The sequence below is a fragment of the Silene latifolia genome, chromosome 2 (genome assembly GCF_048544455.1).
Source record: "Silene latifolia isolate original U9 population chromosome 2, ASM4854445v1, whole genome shotgun sequence".
NCBI lineage: Eukaryota > Viridiplantae > Streptophyta > Magnoliopsida > Caryophyllales > Caryophyllaceae > Silene > Silene latifolia.
Window position 1 is genome coordinate 107,394,581 of NC_133527.1, and position 6,248 is coordinate 107,400,828.

At 36.2% G+C, this 6,248-nt stretch overlaps 1 long non-coding RNA gene across 1 annotated transcript; it reads right to left on the reverse strand.

Moving 5' to 3' along the window:
• Positions 1-501: 501 nt before the first annotated feature.
• LOC141630024 (uncharacterized) lies at positions 502-981 on the reverse strand. Its single transcript, XR_012537410.1, has 3 exons — positions 923-981; positions 682-768; positions 502-572 (listed from the first exon to the last, which is right to left on the reverse strand). It is a non-coding gene; the product is annotated as an uncharacterized LOC141630024 (long non-coding RNA).
• Between the last annotated feature and the right edge of the window lie 5,267 nt (positions 982-6,248).

The window sequence follows — 6,248 nt, forward strand, 5'->3', positions numbered from 1 at the left end:
TGCGAGGAGACGGAAGGTGCCATCTTTTGAGAATGTCCAAATTTACAATTTGGTGACTTCGATTCTGAACATCAAAGGAGCTGATAAGCTCATTAGATCGTACAATTTTTTTAGCAGACTGCTAGACATTAGAGTATTAATAGAACAGCGTACTGAGCGAGGTAGCAAAAACTCTCTTCTCCCATGCTATGTGACACCCCTTAACTGCTCTCGGGCTGTTTTCTTCGAGGTGAGGTATACCATGAGCATTGCTAGAGTAGCGCTCTTGGATTGGATTGGCAATATAATTGGATAGACAATGCCATCACAGTCACCAATAATATTAGGCCTCAGTTTTATATCTCGTCTTTAAAAGCCGATTGCAGATATTGTCATAGAAGATCACAGTCTAATCATCACAGTTGAGGGCTGTCCGGAGTTAAACACAGCTGGATCGCGGTTGCCACTGCAAAAGTGCCAGGGGGTGTTACTGAGGTGCAGAACTGCATTCTGCTAGCACTAGAAATTTTATTGACTTGGGCTCCAGCTTTGCAGACAGCAAGGGAAACAGCTAAGATGGTGTTTGCTCCCAACTGCAGAGAAAGGAACATTTTCAAAGTTGTGAGAAAAGAAAACCGACAATCAAATCATACATTAGGACTAAGTCAAGCAAAAAGATACAATTATGAACACAGTATTTACCTTCTGCTTGCACCATCCCCACTCATTGACAGTTCCATCGAGTTGTTGAACCATGAAGTTGTCAATTTCAGTCTGCTGAGTTGGGTCCTGTGGAGAATAATACAAAAGGATATAAAAAATCAAAACAAACATCATAGCTACACCCGAACCATAACAGATAATTTGCATAATCTTCTGAAAGTGCTGAACTGATGATCTCAATTATCAGACACTCAAATAAAGTGCACTGAAAAGCGCATACCTTGCCAACCAACGCAGGGCCATTAATTTCATTTACATTCTTGACAGCCTAAAAAAGCCAAACAAAACACTGCAAGCGGAAACAACTCCATTAATGGACAAAATGCAATACATTAGCGAAGAGGAAACCAAAAATTACCTTAAGAACACCTTTTCCCATGAAGTCAGAAGTCAGAACCTCCATCCCTGAGCTCAAGAGCTTCGTAGACTCCTAATATCACAAAACCACAGGATAATTTTTAAGAATAACCGAGTTTACAAAGAACATAAGATCACTTTAAACTATTTCAACCAGGGAAAACTCACCAGTGGATGCGCTACTAGGAACAGCTGCTCTAGCATAAGCTCCATCATCTAGATGAACATCAGCCTAACATAATTAACCAACATTTCATAGTTAATTACCAACTAATTTAATCAATTATCAGTATCTCTTATCCTATAACAAAACTAACATATGAAAGCATCCACTTATGACTTATGACCTAATTCATCAAGGATAGCGAACTACATATATTTGTTTGATCTGACCGCTGATATAATGAATGCAGAGAATACAATAAAAATTACATATGAAAGCATCCATCCAGTTATGATTAATAATCACGGTCACATACTTTATAGATCGAGGAATTAAACAAATTAAACCGTCACTAACTCAAGCAAACAAAAGCAATTACTCACTAATTCAGAGGAACACAAAACGTACCACCTTTTAGATTTCTTACTAATATCGATAAACTACTCCATGATAAGGAAATCTCTTTCTAAAAACCACAAATCTAATCCAATCATGAGGATACGGAACATTAATAGCTGCGTAAAAACAAATTCAGCAGTTTGTTAGACATGGAGTATAATAACAAATCAGCAACTATAAAATCAAAATAACTACTTCGTCTATATCAAATTATTTGTTTCCTTTTTATTTTTTTGTGACGGTATTGTAATCAAAGGTAACCTCGGGCTATGTTCAGTTAGAAGTGTTGGAACTTGGAAGTGTCTAACACGGATGTATATCCAAGGCTCAGATTCAATTATGTTATAAAAAAAATCAAGGTCTCTGTTTAACTCGATACATAGCATCATAATGCACAATTTAATATCACAGCCAGGATACCTCATTCAATGATACTACCACACGCTTAATGGCGAAAGCGCGTTCTACCTTTCATCATGGAGACTAACGCGGTGGAAGCATAAAACAAGACAAACAAATAACAAGAACGATGTCAACTCAATTACCATAGCTCCCACTTCTATCGAGTTAGCATGAAGGATCATTGGAATTGCAATGCTTCCCACTTCATGATGCTACTGTCATAAACTTCGCAGCATCTATCCATCTAGATTGGGAAAAAATTATTAAAAATCAATAATAGTTAAACCTGATAATTTCATACCCTTTTTAACAGAAAGATGCAATCTTTTTTACTATTACCTAGATACACATATTACTTAGTCTAGATACATCTATTATACATTCAGATACACTTGTCGATTTGTGTATCTTAGAGTAGAATTATGTGTACCTGGAGCATCATTTTGTGTATCCACCCACCGACAATATCAATGGCCACCTCAGATGGCACCAGTTTTAATGATGACAGTATAAAAGTTGTAATCTAACAAACACTCAAATCGACAAAACACGATGCCTAGGCACCATTCGAGTCTCTAGACTATAAGTAAACAACGCAGAATGGGAATCTATGAAATTAGGGTCATAACCCAACTCAGTCATCAAAAATCAGTTGTAATGATCGATTTCGTAATGTGATGACAAGTTCTATACCAGAAGAATGAGAGTCTTACTCGTGATTTCGATGCTTGCACTTTTTCCGCGACTACCCGAAAAGTTCACAAAAAAGAATCAGCAATTAAGGTTCGATTTCTTTGAACTAGGTCAAATTTGGGAGAAATAATTACCAAAATTAGGAATGTTGAAATGAATTCAGCGAGAGTGGTGGTGCAGGCGACGAGCCGACGACGAGGATTGCGCGATGTGTAGAGAGAAAGCCAAGAAAAGAGAAGGATGAGAACTAACGACGATGGTTGCCGCTAATGTTTGTCGGTCGAGGGCGCTGGTGAATAAAGGGAGTCAGGGACTAAGGATGAAAGAGAGAGAGTTAGAGATAAAGTGATGTACGGGTTTGGGAGGCAAATGGGCCTTTTTTTACTGACTGGGCTTAGGTGATCTGATTCTTAAAGAACAAGTTCGTACGGTTCGCACTGAACTTTAGTTCGCACTTTGACCCGACCCTATATATATATATATATATATATATATATATATATATATATATATATATATATATATATATATATATATATATATATATATATTTATAAATACATAAATTAAAAAAAAAAATTACATATATAAAAATGCAATTCTTATATTTTCATAGAGGATCTTATTCCGCTCTATCGTATCCGTCCTCTCCTCCTTGGCTATTTGGAGGTTCCGTTCAGCAGCTTGCTATATCGTCATATAGCCGCAAATCGCTCGCCGCTCCGTCAAGCCATCTTCTTTGGCGTGCTTCGGTGCGGATCGAGCATCCGCAAGGTAGCTTCTGAAACTTTCCTCAATATGGAGGAACCGGCGGATGAAGTTGTTGTTGTTCTCGATCATGGTAAGAGTCTTAAGGATGAAATCATTCATTTTGTTGGAGTTTTTGGAGTTTGTTTTGAAAGATTAAGTAGAGTTTGTTTTAGCAGTTAGGGTTTGGAGATGAATATATTGAGATAATGGAAATGTTAGTTGAGATAATGCAATGTATTTATACTAAGCAATGTGTGGGTTGAGTTGCTTTTTAATTAATATATATGTTAGGAAGTTGTGCCATAATCATCATCATATCTCTCAATAATGCTGCTTCAAATCTTATTACTAACCCTTCTCATTCCATATTATCCGTTCATATGTACAGTGATGTCAGTAATAATGCATGCATCGGAATTCTAACGGGCCGTAATTATGCATGCATCTAGTAATATTTAATTTAATTTTTTTTTATTTTTTAAGAACAAACAACAACGGTTATTTACAAACAACCCGTTGTCTTTAGTTATAACAACGGTTTTGTATATTAAAATCCGTTGTTATAACTTTCCCCCCAAAATTGAGTCACACTTTCCACAACGGGTTTTTATACTTAAAACCGTTTTTAATATTTTTAACAACGGTTTCCTTAAGAAAACCAACCGTTGTTATAACCTTTTACAACGGACGCTTTAACAACGTCCGCTTTTTTATATAACAACGGTTTTTGACCGTTGTTATAGCCTGTATCTGTAGTAGTGACTACAAGTAACTACTTATAATAAATATCTCATACTTGATTTATATTAATAAACATTCCACTTTATAATTTAACATGCCGGTTAAATAAAATATAATAAATGATAATGAATAATTTACGTGATGTGAAATTTACGGGAACAAAGTGGAAACACGCACAAGTAACTAATTTACAAGACTACTATAAAACATGAGATTGGCCCAAACAATTCTATCATGGGACAAGTCCAACAAAAGAAATATGGTGAGCCCAAAAAAACAAGGTATAATGAGTCCAATAAATAAAACCATATGAACTCAACAAGTAAGACCAAATGAGCCCAACAATTTGTACCAAAAGAGTCCAACAAATAAAACCAAGTGAATGAAATAAATAAAACATAATACGTAAAAGAACGATATTTAACGAGTCATGTTATATAAAACACGGGTCGGAAATTTAAATGTTTCAACCTATGTAATTGGCGCCAAACCCAAATGCCCCATAGCTAAGTAACTAGACGAGTACATGGGCATATTTGAGACGGAAATTTAAATAATTAAATAACGGGATTTAATAAGTGTAAATCATGAAAGGTAGGTATATATATGAACAACGTTTAACGGATCGCGTTTTATAAAATACGAGGCGGAAAATTAATTATTTCAAATAACCGAGCCTACGCTATGAGCACCCATAATCCCGGCTCATGGACCATTTGGGCAGCCCAAAAATACGTCCCAAACATCCGCCACCTAAACCACCATTCCCAGCCACGCCCTTTCCTCAAAACAGCCACCAAAACAGTCCGGAAACTTACACGGTTCATGCCCAGTTTTCACGTCTTCAAGACCCTTCCCGAGCACGCCTCTTTACGACGCAACTCAGTCCCAAATAACCACCTAATAGGTCGCCTAGAGCCAGCCTAAAATAGAGTACTACACTACCTCAAACTAGTCCGTTTCAGACATTAATCCGCGACGGGAACCTAGTATAAATAAAATACGAACACGCACCTCTTAACTTCACCCCAGAGATACCCAGGGTGACCGTAAAAGCAACCATTTTTCCCGTCATCGAGAGCCATCAACCGAGATCAAACTGATGAAGCTCACAAAGGAGTTCGGGGCTCAAAACAGTCCCAATCCAACGCCAATACGAGACAAAATTACCAAATAAATGAAAGAACATGTAAAGAATTGAACTTTGTTAAACAAGAGCATGAAAACGACATGTAAGACGGAAATATCGACATTTTGTCGAGTAACCTATCACCGTTACCTTTAGCCTCACGAATTCCGAGTAAAAACGTCCAAAACACGAGCCTAACTTCAGTCTTCAGCTTAAAAGAAGGAAAAACGAGTTGTTGAGTCAGAAAACCGAGTTTGTCACAAGTTGCCCATTTTGAAAATTCAACAAAACTAAGACTTTCTTACCTAGAAATGAGGAGGAAGAAGAGAGGAAGCCAATGGTGTAAAAATAATGGAATTTGGTTGAGAAACGAGGATGAAATCTGGGTTTTTGAGGTCGAAAATGGTGGAGCATGTTTGTGTTGTTGTCGCTGTTGCTGCTCGTTGATGCGGGAAGAAGAAGAAGAAGAAAATGAGGGGATAAGAGGGGGTGGGGACACGATGAATATGAACCATAATAATCATATATTTAATAATAATAATAATAATAAATATATATAGTAATAATATGTAATAAGGAGATATTTTACAAGTAGGGTGTATGATGTTAGGTAGGTGTGATGAGTTGACCATATAGGATAGGTCGAGAAAGGTTAGACTCACAAGTGGAAAAGTGACGGTCTAAAGTTAGACGGAATTTATGACGAAAATTATTATCATTACTGTCTTTATTATTATCACTATTATTGTCCGACCAAAACTACGTATACATTTATTCCTATATAAATTATGACTCAAAGATATAATTTAATAATATGTATTTTTTATAAAAATGAGTTTTTATATAATACGTTTATAAAAATCGTGTTTGACATAAAATTAATTAAATTGAATAAGTTAAAAATATAAAAGA